Source organism: Pongo abelii, chromosome 15 (assembly GCF_028885655.2).
Source record: "Pongo abelii isolate AG06213 chromosome 15, NHGRI_mPonAbe1-v2.0_pri, whole genome shotgun sequence".
NCBI classification, from domain to species: domain Eukaryota; kingdom Metazoa; phylum Chordata; class Mammalia; order Primates; family Hominidae; genus Pongo; species Pongo abelii.
This window is the reverse complement of record NC_072000.2, coordinates 27,566,303-27,590,779: the sequence shown is the minus strand read 5'-3', so window position 1 is coordinate 27,590,779 and position 24,477 is coordinate 27,566,303. Positions and strand designations below refer to the sequence as shown.

At 44.8% G+C, this 24,477-nt stretch overlaps 1 pseudogene; it reads right to left on the bottom strand.

Moving 5' to 3' along the window:
* Nucleotides 1-46: 46 nt before the first annotated feature.
* Nucleotides 47-23,548, bottom strand: LOC112128759 (dehydrogenase/reductase SDR family member 4-like; annotated as a pseudogene).
* Nucleotides 23,549-24,477: the final 929 nt, after the last annotated feature.

The window sequence follows — 24,477 nt, the reverse complement described above, 5'->3', positions numbered from 1 at the left end:
TGCTCAGCTAAGTACCCCACACTGAGAAATGAACCCGTTGATTCGATTCAAAGCCGCGCAATCATCTGCATTTTATTTGCACCTCATTTGCAAGTTGTTAATTTGCAACTATGCTCCTTCCACTCCAGCTTCCTTCTCTCACATCTCCCCTCAAATTCCCCAGTGGCCCGGGCAAAAAATATCTGTTAGTCTTTGCCAAGGTAGACAGCCTTGTCAGCAGGCCTGTCCTGTGTTCTCAGGGGAGGCCTTTACCCAAGGCCACAACAACAGCAGGAATCCTGAGTAAGACGCCACCTTGACGGCAGGGAAGGCTGGATCTTCTCACAGGGCAGAATTGATTTTATGAGGTGAACAGTAAGGTGAGCAGAGGTGGGAAAGGCCAGTGGATGAATGCAGGAACAGCACCAGGAGCTAGAGCCCAACTCTGGCCTGTGGGCTGTCTCCAGGTCCTCAGAGGCGGGACGGGGTTCCTCCACCCACCACCACTGTTTCCTCAGTGATGTAGCTGGCATCTTCAGAGCACAGGAAAGACACGATGCCAGCACAATCCTCTGGCTCGCCTAACCTGGGGAATAGGGGAAGCAAGGAAGGGAGTAAAAATCAAACAGGTCTGCCTCCCTCACCTGGGACACAGGGAATGAAATTTGCTTAATCAAGAATTATCAAATGACTTTTCAGGACAAACTTTCTGCCTATCAAATAGGGTTACCATGAGGATATGCTGTTATAATTTAGTATAAGCATACTGTACTCTGCAAAAACCATTACCCATAATATTCAAATACTATAGAAACACACTGTTTTTTAGAGAGCTCAGGACACCAAAGTCCAAAGTTATACAGATAAAATAGTAAGCAATTATTTCATACTTCAAAAAAATGGTTTCACATGTGCACACACTGAAGTATCAGGGAGTCTGTGTGACAGTAAATGGTGTGTTTAAAATGATTCCATTTGTACAGGTTCAACTTAGAGACAACTTTTTCAGGAATCTATACTTGTGCCTTAAAGTCAGGTTCATTTGGTGAGAATGTGCTAATTCTTATTTTATCAGTGACTGCATAGTTAGGAGACACTTTAATCTGCCTGCCATAGAATGCTGTAGAGGTGGGCAGAGTGAGTAACTCAAACCTAGAAGGGCTGAATTAATGCTTCTCCATTCTAGCTGTACCTTGCAATCATTTGAGAGGCTTAAACAAAAAAAGAAAAGAAAAGACAAAGAAAAACAAAACCCTAGATGGTCAAGTCCTACCTTGGACCAATTAAAAAAGAATCTTTGGGAGTGGGTGGGGCCTGATCATCTGCAGTTTAAAAAGCTCCCCAGGTGATTCTAATGTGCATCCAGTATTGAGCTACGTGGGCTAGATCATTCGTTGGCGCTCTAGGTTGACAATCCCCTGACTTATTAATGAGTTATGAACTAGGCCTGTAGCTCATGCCTGACATCAGAATGGCTTTGGGAAGATTTGGGATGTCTGGACCAGTACAGAGTTAGGCATTGCTGGCATTTGTCCTTGAGGGACAAGATGGAGAAACTGGATAGTGCCCAGAAGCCAGAAGGTAGAGAGAGGCAGGGAACTTAGAGGAAAGGGAGCCCGACAAAGGTGCTTGAACAGTTCACCCAGCTCACTGGGGAAGAAAGTAACTCCTTAGGCAAGGGGAGTTTGGGGCTTAGTAAAACTCTTCATTCCTTTCATTTGGATTGTAGATCATCAACCTGAGTTTTGTAAACATGTGTCATTATTCAAGGGAACTAAAAAAGCATGGTTTTGGTTTTGGTCCCTGGTCTCCATGGATGCTCAGAGGTGGAGGCAATCCCCCAGGTGGAGAGAGGACTCAGGGCTTCTCCCAGAGCTCTGCACTGCTGAAACCCCGAGGTCTCTGTGTTTACCTTTTGAGAGCGAAGCTGACTTCTTGCTCAGGCCACTGTAGTGATAGTGTTTATGAATTTGTGGTCTGTGAGGCAGAGGAGAGCCTGCCTGTGTTATCTGTGGGACTGAGACAGCGGGCTGTGGGCTGCTAGGGACCAGAGCTTCCCATCTTCATGTCTCTTAGTGCCTTTGCCTGCATGACAGTTTACCTTCTTATCCGCAGGGTTTCTTTCATGCTTTCCTCTTTTTCCTTGTCCATCCAGAGCTGCAGGAAGAAGGGAAATCTCTTTATGTTTAAGAAGAGGAAAGTGAGGAACAGAAAGGGAAGAAATTGCCCATCCTCATGGCAACTGACAGGAAGGATGGAGAGACTTCCCTCTTTCACTTCCTATTTTTTTCTAGCTCCCAGCTCTCCCCACTGCCCTCATCTGTTTCATTTGTTTCAGATTCTAGTGATGCATTTTGCTGTGTCTCTCCAATTCTCATCCATGTAAAGAGAGAGGAAACACTGTGGGTAGAGTGTGAATACCTCAGTCTCCACTCTGCACCTCAGGAAAGGTGTGATAGGAGTGTGGCTTGGATAGGGCAGCTGGTACAGAGAGGGAGTATGGGAAAGACCAGGGAAGGAGAATGGAGTTGCTGAGAGCTCAGGACTCAGGTACGGGTCTTCCTTGTCCAAGAAGATGGATGCCTTTCAAAGCTCCCCTTCCTCACCATCCTGCTGAAGCTAGTCTTGATAAGTCCAGGTGCTAGGCAGTTCAACCGAACGTTCCTTGGAGCCAGCTCTATGGCCAGGGTCTTGGTGAGGCCCAGCAAGGCTGTTTTACTGACATTGTAAGGACTGAAGCCCTGGAGAAAGAAGAGAATGTGTTAGACTCATAGTTTCCAGGTCATTCTTGGTTCTAATAACTAGACATAGAGGGCAGTGCTCAATAGGGATCTCTTGTAAGGGAGGGGCACAGTTAGGAAACTGTCTTGTGGCTAAACCTCCCCTAGGTTATGGTTTGTGGAGGCAAGGCAACTATTTTGTGGGCAGGGACTTGGTGGTGTGATTCTAAAAGGGGACACAAACTTCCTTGGGTTATGTAACAGGAGGGGTGAAAAGATGTGGAGTGGAGGATGGGATGGAAGGGGTAGACAAAAAGGTTCTTACAGGAAGTGGCCTGAAGGCTGCTACAGAGGCCAGGAACCTCACTGAACCACTCCTGGAAAAAGAAGAGAGCTGACCGTCTTCCCAGTGTGGACCACTGCCCTCAGCCCGTGTGGGGTCCCATCTCACCCAGGCTCTCTCTCACTCTCTGTACCCTCGTTTCTCCATTTCTGGCACCACTGCCTTTGTCATCAGGGCTGGGGCCTTCACATTAATGTCCAGAGTCTGAAGCCAAGAGAAGAAGGGGAAACAGCATGAGTGAAGAGCACTGGAGGAGGCATGGCAATGAGGAGTTAGAGTGGGTTCCTAGGATGTTTGTCAGAGCTGACAAAGATCTTAGGATGATATACCTGCATCTTACACATGAAGCAACTGAGATTCAGGGAGAAGTAGTTCTCACCAGCTGCTCAGCTAGATAATGATACATTAGGTTCAGGTGAGCAAAAATGGAGCCTGGTTCATCTTGTTTCATAACCATTCAAGTATGATTTGGCCCAGAAGGGGACTAAATCCTCAGGGCTTCTTTGGATTTGAGCTGTGTTTTCTCTGTTTCTTCAAAGTAGGTAGAGCCTTGAATTGTCAGCCTCCTGGACCTGCCCTAGAGTGGGCCATGCTTCTCAGGGAAAATGTGGCCTGACCTTGGATACGTGGGGTTGTTCTAGCACTTCTATGGCTTCTACGCTTAGGGAGTGAGATGCTCTTGGCCCTCTAGGATGGACTGTCTGGCTAGACATGATTAGAAAGTGGGAGCATGAGGAGTCACCTTCTGGGGAAGCCGGGGGACAGGCTACAATCAGAATCCCCACATCCATAATCTAAAACAAATGTATGACCCCTGTTTACATTGTTCTAGACAACTGCGTATATTAAAATATTTCAATCTTACAGAAATATTGGAAATAGAAGTACAATGAGAATCTAGAGATCCTTCACTTAGATTCACCAATTTTTCTCTACTAAAAATACAAAAATTAGCCAGACCTGGTGGCATGTTTCTGTAATCCCAGCTACTCAGGAGGATGGGACAGGAGAATAGCTTGAACCCGGGAGGTGGAGGTTGCAGTGAGCCAAGTTCGCAACACTGCACTCCAGCCTGGGCAAGAAAGCGAGACTCCATTTCAAAAAATAAATAAAAAATAAAATAAATAAACTTAGTTGCAGATATTAGAATGCGCTGTCCCTAAATACTTAGCATACATTCCCAAAGAGTAAGGATGTTCCTTTACACAACCATAATCCATTTTCACACCCAAGAAGTTTGACATTGATGATAATTTTATCTAATATTTTGGCCTCAATTGTCCCCGAAATGTGTTTTTTTTTTTTTTTAAAGTCCAGAGTTCAATCAAGGATCAGCCATTATGTTTGGATTTGATGTACTGTGATATTTAAAATAATATATAAACTAAAAGAAAAGTTACAGGCACACTTTATTTTATTACTCTTTGCAGATATTGCATCTTTTACAAATTGAAGGTTCATGGCAACCCTGTGCTAATTGGAGCCATTTTTCCAATGGCATGTGCTCAGTTTGTCTCTGGGTCACATTTTGGTTATTCTTGGAATATTTCAGACTTTTCCATTATTATTATATCTGTTACAGTGATCTGTGATCTTTCGTGTTTTTATTATAATTGTTTTGGGGTACCACAAACCACATCCAGAAAAGAAGGTGAACTTAATCAATAAATGTTGTGTGTGTTCTGACTGCTCCGCCCTTCTCCCATCTCTCTCCCTCTCTGTGGACCTCCATATTCCCTGAGACACATTTATATTGAAATTAGACCAATTAATAACCCCACAATGGCCTCTAGGTGTTCAAGTGAAAGGAAGAGTCACACATCTTACACTTTAAATCAAAAGCTGGAAATAATTGAGCTTAGTGAGGAAGGCATATTGAAAGCTGAGGCAGGCTGAAAGCTAGGCCGTGTGCACCAGTAGCCAATCGTGAGTGCAAAGGAAAAATTTCTGAAGGAGATTAAAAGTGCTACTTCTGTGAACACATAAATGATAAGAAAGCAAAACAGCTTTATTGTTAATATGGCTTTCAAAACTTCAAAGGACAGGCTTATTCTCTTGTTAGGGGCTAATGCAGCCAGTGACTTTAAGTTGAAGCCAATGCTCATTTTCATTCTGAAAACTCTAGGGCTCTCAAGATTTATGCCAAATCTACTCTGCCTGTGCTCTATAAATGGAACAACAAAGCCTGAATAACAGCACATCTGTTTATAGCATGGTTAACTGAATATTTTCAGCTCACCGTTGATAGCTACTGCTCAGAAAAAGATTCCTTTCAAACTGTTACTGCTCATTGACAATGCACCTGGTCACTCAAAAGCTCTGATGGAGATGTACAAGGAGATTAATGTTGTTTTCATGCCTGCTAACACAACATCCATTCTGCAGCCTATGGATCAGGGGGTAATTCTGACTTGCAAGACTTGTTATTTAAGAAATACATTTTGTAAGGCTGTAGCTGCCATAGATAGTGATTCATCTGATTTATCTCGGCAAAGTCAACTGAAAACCTCCTGAAAAGGATCCACCATTCTAGATGCCATTAAGAATATTTGTGATTCATGGGAGGAGGTCAAAATATCTACATTAACAGGAGTCTGGAAGAAGTTGATTCCAACCCTCATGGATGACGTGGAGGGGTTCAAGACTGCATCAGAGGAAGGAACTGCAGATGTGGTGGAAATAGCAAGAGAACTAGAAGTAGAGCTGGAAGATGGGACTGAATTGCTGCAATCTCATGACAAAATGTAAACGGCTGAGGAGTTGTTTCTTATGGATAAGCAAAGAAAGTGGTTTCTTGGGATGGAATCTATTTCTGGTGAAGATGGCACAAACATTGTTGAAATCACAACACGGGATTTAGAATATTATATATACTTAGTTGATTAAGCAGTGGCAGAGTTTGATAGGATTGACTCCAATTTTGAAAGAAGTTCTACTGTGGATAAATGCTATCAAACAGCATTGCATGCTACAGAGAAATCTTTTGTGAAAGGAAGAGTCAACTGATGTGGCAAACTTCACTGCTGTCTTATTTGAAGAAATTGCCACAGCCACCCCAGCCTTCAGCAACACCACCCCAAGTCAGCCACCATCAATGTTGAGGCAAGACCCTGTAGGGCCGGGTGTGGTGGCTCACGCCTGTAATCCTAGCACTTTGGGAAACCGAGGCGGGTGAATCACGAGGTCAGGAGATCGAGACCATCCTGGCTAACATGGTGAAACCCCGTCTCTACTAAAAATACAAAAAATTAGCCGGGCGTGGTGGCATGCGCCTGTAGTCCCAGCTACTCAGGAGGCTGAGGCAGGAGAATCGCTTGAACCTGGGAGGCGGAGGGTGCAGTGAGCTGAGATGGTGCCATTGCACTCCAGCCTGGGCTACACAGTGAGACTCCATCTCAAAAAAAAAAAAAAAAAAAGACCCTCCACCAGCAAAAAGATTACAACTTCCAAAGGCTCAGATCATTGTTAGCACTTTTTAGCAATAAAGTATTTTAAAATTTAGATATGTATATATTTTTAAAGACATAATGCTATTGCTCATTTAATAGACGACCATTAGATGACCATTATAGTGTAAACATAACTTTTATATGCACTGGGAAACCAAAAAATTCATGTGACTCACTTCATTATAATATTCACTTTATTGTGCGGTGGCCTGGAACCAGACTCACAATATCTCCGAGGTGTGCCTGTACTTAGTTTAAAACTGACTTTCATAGGGTCTCTATTCAGACTGTTCATGAAAGATGTTCCTCCATTGTAAAGACTATTAGCATCTGTCTGGGTGCAGTGGCTCATGCCTGTAATCCCAATACTTTGGGAGGCCGAGGTGGGTGGATCAGTTGAGGCCAGGAATTTGAGACCAGCCTGGGCAACACAGTGAAACCCTGTCTCTACTAAAAATACCAAAAATTAGCCGGGCATGGTGGCACATGCCTGTAGTCCCAGGTACTTGGCAGGCTGAGGCACAAGAATCGCTTGAACCTGGGAGGCAGGGGTTGCAGTGAGCTAGATCACAGCACTGCACTCCAGCCTCGATGACACAGCGAAGAAAAAAAAAAAAAAAGAGGGACAAAGCTTAACAGAATAAAAAACTAGCTCACTGAAGAACATTTTGGCACTTTGGTCTTCATGTGTATGAAACACTGGTAAATAAATCATAGTATTTTCACATCCTGATACTTTAGTGTTGAGAAATGTTTGATGACAACTGATATAGTTGGTATGTTTGTCTCCTCTAAGTCCCATTTTGAAATGTGATCACCAGTGTTCAAGGGGGAACCTGGTGTGAGGTGTTTGGGTCATGGGAGTGGATCCCTTGTGAATGGCTTGGTGCCCTCCCAGTGGCAATGAGTGAGTTCTCACTCTGTTAGTTTATGCCAGAGCTAGTTGTTTAAAAGCCTGGTATCTCTCTTACTTCCTCTCTTGCCATGTAACACGCCTGCTCCCTTTTGCCTTCTGCTATGATTGTAAGCTTCCTGAGGCCTCATCAGAAGCAGATACTGGCACCATGCTTCTTCTACAGTCTGCAGAAGTGTAAACCAAAACAACACTCTTTTCTTTTCTTTTTTTTTTTTTTTTGAGACGGAGTCTCACTCTGTCGCCCAGGCTGGAGTACAGTGGCGCAATCTCGGCTCACTGCAAGCTCCGCTTCCCAGGTTCACACCATTCTCCTGCCTCAGCCTTGCAAGTAGCTGGGACTACAGGTGCCCGCCACCACACCCGGCTAATTTTTTGTACTTTTAGTAGAGACAGGCTTTCATCACGTTAGCCAGGATGGTCTCGATCTCCTGACCTCGTGATCTGCCCGCCTCGGCCTCCCAAAGTGTTGGGATTACAGGCATTAGCCACCGCACCTGGCCACAACACTCTTTTCTTTATAAATTGCCCAGCTCAGGTATTCCTTTATAGCAATGCAAAACAGACTAACACAACATCAGAGTAAACAGCAAAACCATGGGAGATCATAAAAAATTAGCATTTCCAAATCATGGGAATATTAACCTTAGTAAACAAAGACAAATATTTTATTTTATTTTTTTTTTTAGCCTTTTTATTTTTTAATTTTTTTATTTTTTATTTTTTCTTTTTTTCTTTTATTATTATTATTATTATTATTATTATTATACTTCAGGTTTTATGGTACATGTGCGCAATGTGCAGGTAAGTTACATATGTATACATGTGCCATGCTGGTGCGCTGCACCCACCAACTCGTCATCTAGCATTAGGTATATCTCCCAATGCTATCCTTCCCCCCTGCCCCCACCCCACAACAGTCCCCGAAGTGTGACGTTCCCCTTCCTGTGTCCATGTGTTCTCATTGTTCAATTCCCACCTATGAGTGAGAATATGCGGTGTTTGGTTTTTTGTTCTTGCGATAGTTTACTGAGAATGATGATTTCCAATTTCATCCATGTCCCTACAAAGGACATGAACTCATCATTTTTTATGGCTGCATAGTATTCCATGGTGTATATGTGCCACATTTTCTTAATCCAGTCTATCATTGTTGGACATTTGGGTTGGTTCCAAGTCTTTGCTATTGTGAATAATGCGGCAATAAACATACGTGTGCATGTGTCTTTATAGCAGCATGATTTATAGTCCTTTGGGTATATACCCAGTAATGGGATGGCTGGGTCAAATGGAATTTCTAGTTCTAGATCCCTGAGGAATCGCCACACTGACTTCCACAAGGGTTGAACTAGTTTACAGTCCCACCAACAGTGTAAAAGTGTTCCTATTTCTCCACATCCTCTCCAGCACCTGTTGTTTCCTGACTTTTTAATGATTGCCATTCTAACTGGTGTGAGATGGTATCTCATTGTGGTTTTGCTTTGCATTTCTCTGATGGCCAGTGATGGTGAGCATTTTTTCATGTGTTTTTTGGCTGCATAAATGTCTTCTTTTGAGAAGTGTCTGTTCATGTCCTTCGCCCACTTTTTGATGGGGTTGTTTGTTTTTTTCTTGTAAATTTGTTGGAGTTCATTGTAGATTCTGGATATTAGCCCTTTGTCAGATGAGTATGTTGCGAAAATTTTCTCCCATTTTGTAGGTTGCCTGTTCACTCTGATGGTAGTTTCCTTTGCTGTGCAGAAGCTCTTGAGTTTAATTAGATCCCATTTGTCAATTTTGGCTTTTGTTGCCATTGCTTTTGGTGTTTTAGACATGAAGTCCTTGCCCATGCCTATGTCCTGAATGGTAATGCCTAGGTTTTCTTCTAGGGTTTTTATGGTTTTAGGTCTAACGTTTAAGTCTTTAATCCATCTTGAATTGATTTTTGTATAAGGTGTAAGGAAGGGATCCAGTTTCAGCTTTCTACATATGGCTAGCCAGTTTTCCCAGCACCATTTATTAAATAGGGAATCTTTTCCCCATTTCTTGTTTTTGTCAGGTTTGTCAAAGATCAGATACTTGTAGATATGTGGCATTATTTCTGACGGCTCTGTTCTGTTCCATTGATCTATATCTCTGTTTTGGTACCAGTACCATGCTGTTTTGGTTACTGTAGCCTTGTAGTATAGTTTGAAGTCAGGTAGTGTGATGCCTCCAGCTTTGTTCTTTTGGCTTAGGATTGACTTGGCGATGCGGGCTCTTTTTTGGTTCCATATGAACTTTAAAGTAGTTTTTTCCAATTCTGTGAAGAAAGTCATTGGTAGCTTGATGGGGATGGCATTGAATCTGTAAATTACCTTGGAAAGGATGGCCATTTTCATGATATTGATTCTTCCTACCCATGAGCATGGAATGTTCTTCCATTTGTTTGTATCCTCTTTTATTTCCTTGAGCAGTGGTTTGTAGTTCTCCTTGAAGAGGTCTTTCACATCCCTTGTAAGTTGGATTCCTAGGTATTTTATTCTCTTTGAAGCAATTGTGAATGGGAGTTCACTCATGATTTGGCTCTCTGTTTGTCTGTTATTGATGTATAAGAATGCTTGTGATTTTTGCACATTGATTTTGTATCCTGAGACTTTGCTGAAGTTGCTTATCAGCTTAAGGAGATTTTGGGCTGAGACAATGGGGTTTTCTAGATATACTATCATGTCATCTGCAAACAGGGACAATTTGACTTCCTCTTTTCCTAATTGAATACCCTTGATTTCCTTCTCCTGCCTAAATGCCCTGGCCAGAACTTCCAACACTATGTTGAATAGAAGTGGTGAGAGAGGGCATCCCTGTCTTGTGCCAGTTTTCAAAGGGAATGCTTCCAGTTTTTGCCCATTCAGTATGATATTGGCTGTGGGTTTGTCATAAATATCTCTTATTATTTTGAGATACATCCCATCAATTCCTAATTTATTGAGAGTTTTTAGCATGAAGTGTTGTTGAATTTTGTCAAAGGCCTTTTCTGCATCTATTGAGATAATCATGTGGTTTTTGTCTTTGGTTCTGTTTATATGCTGGATTACATTTATTGATTTGCGTATATTGAACCAGCCTTGCATCCCAGGGATGAAGCCCACTTGATCATGGTGGATAAGCTTTTTGATGTGCTGCTGGATTCTGTTTGCCAGTATTTTATTGAGGATTTTTGCATCAATGTTCATCAAGGATATTGGTCTAAAATTCTCTTTTTTTGTTGTGTCTCTGCCAGGCTTTGGTATCAGGATGATGCTGGCCTCATAAAATGAGTTAGGGAGGATTCCCTCTTTTTCTATTGATTGGAATAGTTTCAGAAGGAATGGTACCAGCTCCTCCTTGTACCTCTGGTAGAATTCGGCTGTGAACCCATCTGGTCCTGGACTTTTTTTGGTTGGTAAGCTATTGATTATTGCCACAATTTCAGCTCCTGTTATTGGTCTGTTCAGAGATTCAACTTCTTCCTGGTTTAGTCTTGGGAGGGTGTATGTGTTGAGGAATTTATCCATTTCTTCTAGATTTTCTAGTTTATTTGCATAGAGGTGTTTATAGTATTCTCTGATGGTAGTTTGTATTTCTGTGGGATCGGTGGTGATATCCCCTTTATCATTTTTTATTGCATCTATTTGATTCTTCCCTCTTTTTTTCTTTATTAATCTTGCTAGCAGTCTATCAATTTTGTTGATCCTTTCAAAAAACCAGATCCTGGATTCATTTATTTTTTGAAGGGTTTTTTGTGTCTCTATTTCCTTCAGTTCTGCTCTGATTTTAGTTATTTCTTGCCTTCTGCTAGCTTTTGAATGTGTTTGCTCTTGCTTTTCTAGTTCTTTTAATTGTGATGTTAGGGTGTCAATTTTGGATCTTTCCTGCTTTCTCTTGTGGGCATTTAGTGCTATAAATTTCCCTCTACACACTGCTTTGAATGCATCCCAGAGATTCTGGTATGTTGTGTCTTGGTTCTCGTTGGTTTCAAAGAACATCTTTATTTCTGCCTTCATTTCGTTATGTACCCAGTAGTCATTCAGGAGCAGGTTGTTCAGTTTCCACGTAGTTGAGCGGTTTTGAGTGAGATTCTTAATCCTGAGTTCTAGCTTGATTGCACTGTGATCTGAGAGACAGTTTGTTATAATTTCTGTTCTTTTACATTTATTGAGGAGAGCTTTACTTCCAAGTATATGGTCAATTTTGGAATAGGTGTGGTGTGGTGCTGAAAAAAATGTATATTCTGTTGATTTGGGGTGGAGAGTTCTGTAGATGTCTATTAGGTCCGCTTGGTGCAGAGCTGAGTTCAATTCCTGGGTATCCTTGTTGACTTTCTGTCTCGTTGATCTGTCTAATGTTGACAGTGGGGTGTTAAAGTCTCCCGTTATTAATGTGTGGGAGTCTAAGTCTCTTTGTAGGTCACTCAGGACTTGCTTTATGAATCTGGGTGCTCCTGTATTGGGTGCATATATATTTAGGATAGTTAGCTCTTCTTGTTGAATTAATCCCTTTACCATTATGTAATGGCCTTCTTTGTCTCTTTTGATCTTTGTTGGTTTAAAGTCTGTTTTATCAGAGACTAGGATTGCAACCCCTGCCTTTTTTTGTTTTCCATTTGCTTGGTAGATCTTCCTCCATCCTTTTATTTTGAGCCTATGTGTGTCTCTGCACGTGAGATGGGTTTCCTGAATACAGCACACTGATGGGTCTTGAGTCTTTATCCAATTTGCCAGTCTGTGTCTTTTAATTGGAGCATTTAGTCCATTTACATTTAAAGTTAATATTGTTATGTGTGAATTTGATCCTGTCATTATGATGTTAGCTGGATATTTTGCTCGTTAGTTGATGCAGTCTCTTCCTAGTCTCGATGGTCTTTACATTTCGGTATGATTTTGCAGTGGCTGGTACCGGTTGTGCCTTTCCATGTTTAGCGCTTCCTTCAGGAGCTCTTTTAGGGCAGGCCTGGTGGTGACAAAATCTCTCAGCATTTGCTTGTCTGTAAAGTATTTTATTTCTCCTTCACTTATGAAGCTTAGTTTGGCAGGATATGAAATTCTGGGTTGAAAATTCTTTTCTTTAAGAATGTTGAATATTGGCCCCCACTCTCTTCTGGCTTGTAGGGTTTCTGCCGAGAGATCCGCTGTTAGTCTGATGGGCTTCCCTTTGATGGTAACCCGACCTTTCTCTCTGGCCGCCCTTAACATTTTTTCCTTCATTTCAACTTTGGTGAATCTGACAATTATGTGTCTTGGAGTTGCTCTTCTCGAGGAGTATCTTTGTGGCGTTCTCTGTATTTCCTGAATCTGAATGTTGGCCTGCCTTGCTAGATTGGGGAAGTTCTCCTGGATAATGTCCTGCAGAGTGTTTTCCAACTTGTTTCCATTCTCCCCGTCACTTTCAGGTACACCAATCAGACGTAGATTTGGTCTTTTCACATAGTCCCACATTTCTTGGAGGCTTTGCTCGTTTCTTTTTATTCTTTTTTCTCTAAACTTCCCTTCTCGCTTCATTTCATTCATTTCATCTTCCAGGGCTGATACCCTTTCTTCCATTTGATCGCATCGGCTCCTGAGGCTTCTGCATTCTTCACGTAGTTCTCGAGCCTTGGTTTTCAGCTCCATCAGCTCCTTTAAGCACTTCTCTGTATTGGTTATTCTAGTTATACATTCTTCTAAATTTTTTTCAAAGTTTTCAACTTCTTTGCCTTTGGTTTGAATATCCTCCCGTAGCTCAGAGTAATTTGATCGTCTGAAGCCTTCTTCTCTCAGCTCGTCAAAGTCATTCTCCGTCCAGCTTTGTTCCGTTGCTGGTGAGGAACTGCGTTCCTTTGGAGGAGGAGAGGTACTCTGGTTTTTAGAGTTTCCAGTTTTTCTGCTCTGTTTTTTCCCCATCTTTGTGGTTTTATCCACTTTTGGTCTTTGATGATGGTGATGTACAGATGGGTTTTTGGTGTGGATGTCCTTTCTGTCAGTTTTCCTTCTAACAGACAGAACCCTCAGCTGCAGGTCTGTTGGAGTACCTGGCCGGCCGTGTGAGGTGTCAGTCTGCCCCTGCTGGGGGGTGCCTCCCAGTTAGGCTGCTCGGGGGTCAGGGGTCAGGGATCCACTTGAGAAGGCAGTCAGCCAGTTCTCAGATCTCCAGCTGCGTGCTGGGAGAACCACTGCTCTCCTCACAGCTGTCAGACAGGGACATTTAAGTCTGCAGAGGTTACTGCTGTCTTTTTGTTTGTCTGTGCCCTGCCCCCAGAGGTGGAGCCTACAGAGGCAGGCAGGCCTCCTTGAGCTGTGGTGGGCTCCACCCAGTTCAAGCTTCCAGGCTGCTTTGTTTACCTAAGCGAGCCTGGGCAATGGCGGGCGCCCCTCCCCCAGCCTCGCTGCTGACTTGCTGTTTGATCTCAGACTGCTGTGCTAGCAATCAGCGAGACTCTGTGGGCGTAGGACCCTCTGAGCCAGGTGCGGGCTATACTCTCCTGGGGCACCGTTTCCGAAGCCCGAAAGACAAATATTTTAATTAAAGCTTTGTAATTAAAGAATGTGTCTGAAATATATTACGAATATAATGTAATTATATACTGACACATAAAACCCAATATTGTACCACTTGAATATAGACATCTGGATCTCAGATTTTCTTGACATTGCAGTTAAGGAGAAAATAATATAGGTTTTTATTTTTACTTTTTTAAAGGATGTATGTTATAAAGTGGCAACTGGTTATTTCACCGGAATTAGTATTTTACTTAACTAGCAGCTTTTAATGTTTCCCAGCTAATGAAAAATGATACCTTTTTGGCAGCTGAAAGGGGGACAGTTGGGTGTGTAAGTTTAAGTGTCATAGTTGTTGGCATATTAGCTGCCACGTCTCTGTTGGAAATCAACCAGGTAGAAGAGCATGCCGGGAATAAGGCTGGGGAGGGGAGCAGATGGTGGATAGTGAAGTGCAGATGGAAGCAGACAGAAGTAGGAGCAGCAGAAACTAATGAGAAGGTCAGGGACAGAGGAAGCTGCCCCCACCCACCCTTTACCAGGTGTGCTCCAGGTGTGTGGCATGTGGCAAAAAGTCCTCATTTACACTGCACTTGATAAACACATTCTAAAAGCAGATGGAGTTTGTTATCGATATTGATAGGATATCGATAACTCCATGAAGCTTCACAGCCTAGAGAGAGGGGTAAGGTCTGGATCAGGGCTGTAGTAAGTCAGGGAGGTGCATTTATCCACGTTGATAAAAACTTCCTTCTGGGCGGGGCATGGTGGCTTATGCCGGGAATCATGGCACTTTGGGAGGTCACGGTGGAAGGACCACTTGAGCTGAGGAGTTTGAGAGAAGCCTGGGCAACATAGAGAGACCTTATCCCTATATTAAAAACAAAAACAACAACAACAAAACCTTCCTTCTTAGGAACTATCGTCAAAATAACTTCTATTTCTTAAAACATCTTTTTTTGAAAACTACCCTAAGATCTGCTGCTAACCATTTAAGGTTGACTTCCTTCTTTTTTTAGATGGAGTCTTGCTCTGTCACCCAGGCTGGAGTTCAGTGGCATGATCCCAGCTCACTGCAGCCTTGACCTACTGGGTTCAAGCCATCTTCCTGCCTCAGCCCCCCAAGTAGCTGAGAATACAGGTGCGTGCCATCACACCTGGGCAATTTTTGTACTTTTTGTAGAGACAGGGTCTTCACATGTTGCCCAGGCTGGTCCTGAACTCCTGAGCTAAAGCTATCCGCCTGCCTCAGCCTCCCAAAGTGTTACAGGCACAAGCCACCAGGAAGTTGCCCTTATTTCTTTTGCAGTCTTTTCTTCCCACCTCCTATTCTTCTAAGGTTGTCTCTGACTCTATGCTCTTTTCTTTACATTTTCCCATTCGGGAGCTCCTTCATTCTCATGATTTCAAGTCTCACCCCAAAATCTATTTCCAGACCCTTCCTCTTCCTTTCACATTGAGTTCCACCCACATTTCTCCAAGTGCTTACTGTCCAGTTCTCCTTGAATTAGTTACCATTATCTCAAAGTCAATCTGTCCACACTTACCTGAATGGAAAAACTGGCTTAAACAGAGCTGAAGAAAGTTACCCTGGAGGGGCCTTTGAGATCATCTATTCCAGTGTCCTTAAGGTGGAGATGATGAAACAGCTTCAGAGAATTTTCTCAAGATCATATAGTTCAGTAGTAACACACTGGGGCTAGCTAAGAACAGGAGGCCTGCTTATTCCGTGTTGGGGAAAGTGATTTGTTCAGGGCATAAAGCTAGTTAGTGGTGGAAGAACTGAGGTCAGTCTCCCACTTTGTAGCACAGAGCTAATTCATAAGAGCCCTCTGAAAGTGAGTTGGGGTCATTAGGAAACTGGCTGCCCAGGAGAGCCATGATGGGAGAAGATGCCAGCCTGAATTTAAAGCAATTCCATATTTGGTTATGATGTCATTTTCCCTGTCTCTGTCTCTCTCTTTTGACCTGGAGGCATGAAAGATTCAAGGGAGAAAGTGAAATTTAAACTGAGAAAGCGAAGAAAGGCAACATCTCAACTCCTTAATAAGTTATAAGTAGGTAGTGAGGCGTGTGCTAGAGTAATGAATGGCCAAGCAGAATCTGCCAACAAGGGTTTTCAGTACAAAGCCACCCTGAAACCAGACTTTGCGTTTGCCCAGAACTGGCAATTTTGATGCCTTGGGCAAGTAGCAGTACATGGGCCCTCGGTCAACTTTGTGCTTCAGATTTGGCACACAGAGGGGTGTTACTAACAATGTACACCATCTGCTAGCTTCCCGTTTTAACTAATTATTCTTGTTAAGTAGGTACTAACCTTCAACATGGTTGAAGAAATGCCTGGGCTGTCAACATGTAAATCTAACAAAATTTACAGTCATATACTCTTTTAAAACCAGTATTAATACTTTCTTGCACCCTTTAAATTTTGGTATCCTGGCATAAAGCCCAGTCACCTGCCTTGGCTCTGTATAAGTCTCACCAGTGGACTTGTTACTAGGGAGGTGCAGAATAAGTTAATAAGTGACGTGCACTGTGCTCAGTGCACGTGTGTTTGGGCTAAGAGAAGACAGTGGATTGCTCCAGAATCACCTGGAGACATTTTCTACTCTGCTGCATACCCCATGCCCCTCTCCTTCCAGGTCTGTCAGATGGGAGGAGGCAGGGTTTTGATTGAACAGAGATAGCAAACCATAAAAGATAAATGAGGCTGGGTGTGGTGGCTCACACCTGTAATCCTAGCACTTTGGTACAGCCAGTATGGAGGACCGCTTGAGGCCAGGAGTTCAAAACCAGCCTGGGCAATAAAGCCCCAACTCTACAACAAATTTAGAAAATGAACTGGCGTGGTGGTGCATGCCTATAGTCTTAGCCACTTGGGAGGCTGACGGGGGAGGATTGCTTGAGCTCAAGAGTTGGAGGTTACAGTGAGCTATGATCATGACACTGCACTCCAGCCTGGGCAACAGAGTGAGGCCCTGTCTCTGGGGGAAAAAAAAAAGATGTCTTCTAAGTCTTGCTCTAAATTGTGTGATCACTACACTAAAGCAGTTAGGAGCTGTTTGCTCTGTGTTCTGATAGTTATGCATTTTTAAGAAAAAATATAATCAAGCAGATAGGCAGCTACTCTGGTTTCCACTTACAACACCACTGAGAAGCTTTGTGGTGCAGATGAGGAGGCCACTGGGTAGTATCCATTCTCAGGGCCGTGGCTTTTCTCATTGCAGGGTAACATGTGGCAACTGGCAGAAGACATTTCAAATTGCTGAGAAGTATTCTATCATTCTCTTCTTTGACAATGGTCATACAAACTACCTGAGAGTCATTTTTAACCTCTGTATTTCCCACTTTTTGACGTGGGGTTGGAAAATCTTGGTTCGTTTCCACTAAATGTCTCTTGGGCACATCTATTCCAGTCCCACCACCACTGCTTTAAACTTGGATGACAGCAACAGCTTCCTCACTGATGTCCTGGATTCAGTGTCTTCTCTGTATATCCTTCCTACCAGAGCCACATTATCTTTCCTAATAACCATCTTTCTCTTGCTCAGAACCTCACATGGCTTCTTATTTTCTACAAGGATGTGTAAATATACCCTTTTAAGAGGCCATATCCTTTTAAGGTCCTTAACATATCCTTTTAAGAAGCTATGGCTGGCACGGTGGCTCATGCTTATAATCCCAGCACTTTGGGAGGCCGAGGGGGTCGATCACCTGAGATCAGGAGTTCAAGACCAGCCTGGCCAACATGGTGAAACCCCGTCTCTACTAAAAATACAAAAATTAACTGGGCATGGTGGTGGGCAACTGTAATCCCAGCTCCTCAGGAGGCTGAGGCAGGAGAATTGCTCGAACCTGGGAGGCGGAGGTTGCAGTGAGCCGAGATGGTGCCACTGCACTCCAGCCTAAGCGACAAGAGTGAAACTCCGTCACAAAAAAAAAAAAAAAAAAGGATATGGGGGCCCATGGCCTCTATCTTTCCAATGCAGCCCCTTTCCCAGCAGTACTCCTGAGCCTGTGCTCTCCACTGTGGACTGACAGTGCTCCTCTCTTTCCTTCAGTTCCTCCTTGGCTGTCTGCTCATTTTGCAGAGTTATCTGGAACCTCATCTCTGTTCCATCTGTCCATTGCCATCCATTCCTTAAGGTTTAGCTGAAGTACCACTTCTGGGCCAGGCCTGTAGGCCATGTTAAGTGAACCTGGTGGGGGCCACAGGATGTTTTTCCAACAGGATTTTCACATTACGTTGCTACTTACATGTGATATGGTTAGTCACTAATTGACCCAGACTCCCAAACAGCTCCTTCCACCATCAGGATCAAGGCCCCAATCTTGGGCTCTGTCCACCAGCCTAGGCCAGGCAAGGTGACTTTCTAGGACTCACATTTGGCTCTTTCCAATGCACATTTGAGCATTTGCCAGACAGTTCCTTAAAAATGGAATTACCGTATACTGTCTACCATGCTACTGTCTACTATTGCTTAAGATCCTCCTCTTCTAAGATTATGCAAATTATTTCTGCCAACCTTCCAATCTGTTAGCACAACCCTGTACTTTCCATTTTTGGGTAGATTCTCCCTTCCACTCTGGGAAATAAAGTGTGTATCCTGAGCCTCAAGGGAAGAGGAGCTTGCTTTGCTGGATGGTTCATATTTCCTTCTGCAGCTGGAAGGCTGGTGTCCACTACTAATTGTGACATTGACTTATATACTTTCTTTGAGACTAAAGTCCAGTACCCAGTAGTCCATAGGCAGCCAATAAAGGAAGGGAGCTTGGGAGGTCTGGGTCTTTCCTTACTGGCTGTGGGACCTTGGGCAGTTGCTCCAGCTATCTGAGCCAGCGTCTGCAGACCGAGAGAATAGTCCTTGCCTTGCTTGGGTTGTTGTCAGGTCTAGAGATAACTTGTGTAAGGCTCTGAACACAGGAAATTGCACATAGTAAGTGGTTGAAACATGGTGGGCTGCTTCCTGAAGTTCCCAGGGACTTGACTCTGTAAGCTGAAGAATAGGGGATTCTTTATTAGCTCATGGGTGGGAACATCTATTTTGTGATTGTATTTACCCTTCTCATCTGTCCAGTTAGATTGAAAATTACTAGAGAACCAGTACCAGCTGTTTCTTTGGGGTACTCAAGGGATGATGCAGGATTGAAGCATTAGAATGTTTTAACATTCTCTGATTGGGATGGGGTTATTCTCCAACTTTAATATATGGACATAATAGAAAGGCACACAGTAAAAATGTGCTGGTGGGCTGGTTGGGTATGCAGAACGCACTGTTATGTTTTAGTTAACAGGACTGCATTGGATCTCACCAATGCTGTCCAGGAAAGCAGGGGAGGAGGCTCAGGCTGGCTCCCTTTTCCACCTCCTGGCTCTGTACCCATTTCCCTGCAGCTCACCGTGGCCACCAGCCGCTCCCAGTCCTTCACCTTCCCCACATGGCACACGGTGCCCGTCACGCTCAGCCCCTCCCCCTGCAGCGTGGCCACTGCCTGGTCCACATTCTGCTGCTTCTGGCTGCTGACAACCACTTGGGCCCCATCTTGGGCCAGACGCCGGGCAACGGTGAAGCCGATCCTGTGAGCAGAGACAAAGATGGCCAAGGTTTGTGCAGGGGAAAAGATCGACAGCATGGGCTCTGAAGTTAGACTGCCCGGGTTTGAATTCTGGCTCTCTCTTTGTATGACCTCCATGTGTCTCTACTACGTGTAAAACATGCTTAATGGCACAGCCATTTTTGGCATTCCTTTACTTATTTTTATTATGATCTTGGACTGCAGCCTCAGTTCCCAAGAACTGACACCACTTTCTACAGTTCCCACCATGGGTGACAGGCTTCATCCCCTCTTGAGACTGAGAGGTGAGAAATGAGCTGGGTGTGCAGCAGCAGCCACTTCTGTGATTTGAGGGTCTCACTCAGAACAGCCCTGCCCCCAGGTTTCTTTCTTACTAGTCTACATCATTCTCAAAATTCTATCCTTAATTATTTTTTGGGGTGCATGTGAAAAGATGGTCTCTGGTCAAAAATGTAAATATTGCCTTGGGAGGAAGAGTTACACATTCTGCACTTGTCAGCCATTAGCATTTTACCTACATTTGTATTTTAGTCTTGTGAAGAGCTGGCATCTAGCAAAGTCCTGTAGAAATGAGAACCAGGACAGACAAGAGTGGTGGGTGAGAAACAGGCTGGCCAAGGTAGGCCCAGATGTACCGACCTAAACAAAAATCTCGACACATGGCTCTGGTGTCCCATCTAGGTAAGGGGGAGGGGTTCCGGGAGATTTTCCAATGCCCAAATAGAATGTCTGGTACATTTTCAAAAAGCTGGAGGCCTTGGGATAGAATTTTGAAATCCAGATTCCCTTGGATTTCTAGTTCCTGGTCTTCCCATACGCTAGGTGGGGCTGGTTGACAGGGGCAGCCCAGAACACTGGGGGGACTAGATCGATGGGGCTTCACAGAGGTGGCCCAGTTGTGCCAGAGGCAGCAGGGACACCAAGGCAGACAAGGGAGGGTCCAGTGCCAGGGAATTCGGAGGGGCTTCAGGCGGACCACGTGGCTTTTTTTCCATGGCCAGACTTTGGCGGTATGTGAGGTCTGAGGACAGGGGCACTGGAGGCAAAGGACGAGACACCAGTGCCTGTTTCCAGGCAGCCAGGGCCTCAGAAACTCCGGCACCAACACTCAACAGTCCGTAGAGGCCATTACCAGGGCCACCTTATTTGTGAGTGGGTCCCGGCGGGTCATCCCGGAGCTGGCCATCCGCACCAACTTCCATGCCCGGGCACAGAGGCCTAGCTGCCCCGCCTTGTGCATGGCTCAGACCAGCAAGTATGGGTTCCACTCCTTCCAGCAGAGGTGACAGAGAGTAGGGCAAGGGGCAGGACGAAGGGCGGGCCGCTTCCCTGCCTGCCCCCTCCCCGCCCTCGGCCAGCTGGGAGTCGTCTGTGGCGGTTGGCGCCTCCTGCCGCCCGCCAGTCGCCGTGCCCCGCAGCCAGCTACCTTCCACCTGACTGGGGCTTGCCTTCCTGGGCTGGCGGGTGATCAAAGCACTCTCCGTTCAAGTTGCCTGTAGGGCTTGCCCCTCCCCTGGCCCCCGCAGGAACCCGAAGACTTTGGCTGCTGCCTTTCTGCATCTGCTTGCCCACGTTTTCTTCTTGGGGAAGTGGGGGTTTTGAGTTGGTTGCTTTTGCTTCTTCAGAATTCCTTCTCCAAGAAAGTCTGGGTCTATGTATGAGACAGCCCACAGGAGGGCAAATGTTTTGAGACTGCCCATGGAGGTGAGGCCTGTGGTCCCCATGGAGTCCACCAGGCTGGAGCAGCTTGGGAGAGAGACATGATAGGGAGTAGCTGCACCAGGCCTGGCACTGCCCTTCACTCTGCCCAAGGTCTCCATCTTCACGGGCCCTGGAGGGCAGACTATGTCATTGGCCAAACAAGATCTCATATCCCTCACAAAAGGGACTTCCTCCTTTACAGGGGCTAAGTGGTAGTGAGGAGGCTGGAGAGTCCCTCAAGCAGTGGTGGAAATGCAAAGAACTCGGGGCACTCAAGTTCTCCCTAACCACTCTGTCCCCAGGTCTTAGCCTCCGTCCTAGTTCAATAAATATTTGTTGAATGCAAAATCTCTGTATGAACTGTAAGCTACTAAGCACATAGTAGTTACTGCCACCATGTAGTGATTATTATTGGTGCCCTGGGTCAGACTCTTCATCTGTAAATTACTGAGGGTATGGATGATGAATAAAGTCCTTGCCAGCTATAAATTCTGTGTCCAAGACTTCAGTCTCCACTTCTGCCAAGTGGGCTGAAATGATCTCCCTCCTGGGTTTCCGGGAGAATGAATAAATCTGGATGGCTTATGGTACACTGTAGAAAGGCCCCAACAGACCCAAATGTAAGCATCTGAATTAGTTTAACCCACTGGCCTCCTAAGCTAGACGAAGAAGCAGTGCTGGTCCATGGCAAAGTTTTCATTAGTTCAAAGCAAAATGAGAAAAGGAAACAATTACAGTGAGTTTCATAAAGCTAAGCTTATTTAACCGTCCTTTATTGTAGAGCATACGTTTGCTTCTTTTTGTGTGTGTGTGTTAGTGTTTTCTTTCAGAAAAGATGATGAAAGCAGATGGGTAGGTTTAGAGACGTGTTGTTGGTGAAATCACCAGTTTGGCAGCCTTATGCCAGTCCCTACAATTAGAGGGGAAAGAATCCTGGTTTGTGAAATCCAGTTCTAGGCATGACTTTTGAATAGAATTCATGTTTGCTCAAGATTCATTTAGTATATGTGCAGGTCAGCTGAGCAGCTGAAAAAGGATTTTGACATTCAGCAGGGTGTGGTGGCTCACGCCTGTAATCCCAGCACTTTGGGAGGCCGAGGCGGGTGGATCATGAGGTCAGGAGATCAAGTCCATCCTGGCTAACACGATGAAACTGGTCTCTACTAAAAATACAAAAAATTAGCCGGGCGTGGTGGCACATGCCTGTAGTCCCAGCTACTTGGGAGGCTGAGGCAGGAGAATGGCATGAACCCGGGATGCAGAGCTCGCAGTGAGCCGAGATCACGCCACTGCACCCCAGCCTGAGCGACAGATGGAGACTGTGTCTCAAAAAAAAAAAAAAAAAGTTTCAACATTCAAAAGGGGGTGTATGGCGAGAAAGTAATAGGATGGCCTGCACTGGATTGACAGTGTTTTCCTCAGCCAAGAAATTACAGCTGCAGTACTCTGCTTTGCTACTCAGCACATTCCAATGAGACAGGAGAGCTTAAGTATCATTTTCCCCATGTCCAGGGAAAACTGACTCTGACTGGTGCTCCTCAGTCTGAGCCTCATGAATTATTGACAGAGGCTGGAAGTGCCACACTCCTTGTCCTCTTGCACTGTTTGGAGCTAATGCACTATGGGAACCCTTCCCAGGGCTCTCCATCTGTGTGTGGGGCTGGGGTGAGGGTACACAGGAGGACGGCTGCTGGGGTTCTCAAGGCTTGGTTCAAAGGGACAAGCCTGCAGGGGGTGTTTGATCTCTCTTCCCCTTCTCTTCAGAGGTAGACATGGCCACTGAGGGGCTGAGGGTTGCAGGAAGGTGAGCAAGACTACACTTCAAAGAGCAAAGGATTCTGGGAAAAGAGAATTGTGGCTTGGGAGCTTGGTGAACATCACATGGCCCTTCCTTGTGTGGGCAGGGTTGCTGTTTGCCCTCCAGCACTATTTCCTTTGCAGAGAGCACAGCGGAGATTAGGGAGGGGGCCTGTGAGCAGAAAAGGTTAGAAGGAAGTCAAGAAGTATGGGAATCTCTAGCACTACTCCTCATCAAGCTGGCTTATTGGAGATAAGAGCAGAAAATCTTGGTCTGGGCATGGTGGCTCACGCCTGTAATCCCAGCACTTTAGGAGGCAGAGGTGGGCAGATCACTTGAGGTCAGGAGTTTGAGACCAGCTGGGCAATATGCTGAAACCTCATCTCTACCGAAAATACAAAAATTAGCCGGTTGTGGTCAGGAGCTCGAGACCAGCCTGGCCAACATGGTGAAACCCTGTCTTTACTAACAATACAAAAATTAGCTGGGCATGGTCAGGAGTTCGAGATTAGGCTGACCAACATGGTGAAACTCCAACTCTACTAAAAATAGAATAACTAGCCAGGCCTGGTGGCACGTGCCTGTAATCCCAGCTACTCAGAAGGCTGAGGCAGGAGAATTGCTTGAACTTGGGAGGCAGAGGTTGCAGTGAGCCTAGGTCACCACTGCACTCCAGCCTGGGCAACAGAATGAGAGACTCCATCTCAAAAAAAAAAAAAAAAAAAAAAAAAAGAAGAAGATATCCTTCAGGGAAATACATGCATATGTGGGAGTATCTCTTTGAAATGGGAACTGTAATAGGCAGTGGGATTGTTCTTGTATGGAGGTGGTAATATCTGCCTATCTTGAGGGACAAATGCCTCCATGATTGAGGGCTCTACTCCCATCCTTTTCAAGGCCTGCCTGTGGTCCAGAAGACAATTCACCTGGGGTGGAATTTAAGTCTTGCATTTTGCAATAGCTGTCCCAGATTCACCGTTGAGTCATGCATCACTGACACAAGTCAGGATTAGGCAATGTGGGAGGGCTGATGTGGGGTTAGGACAACTGCCAAGCAGAGAAATAATACTCAGAGTGTTAACAGTATTTATTGAGCACTTCCTTACTAAGTGCTGGCAAGTGTTAAGTCCTTTTCAGAAATTTTATTGAATATTTTTAATCTGGTGAAATGGGTGTTTTAATGTAGGGAGCCAAAGGCCTGAGGGTCGTGACCAACTCAGCATTCCACTGAAGGCTATATGATCAAACAGCAAACTGTTTATCATGAATGCAGAACGTGGGCAAACTCGCTTCTGCACCTGCAGCCAGAAGGTTTGCTGAGGGCAATCACTCCCTGGTGCTGTGCTCTTTGAGGTTGTCTGCTGGAACATCTCGAGACTACTGCTCAAAGAATGCAGTCATGCAAGCCTGCACTAAGCCAAGCAGCTGACTGACAACCACCACCTTCTCCCTATCTCCTTTACTCAATAAATACGAAGGGCTATAGAAGCTCAGCACTCTTGTTCACTAGAAGAAAGGAGCCTCCTG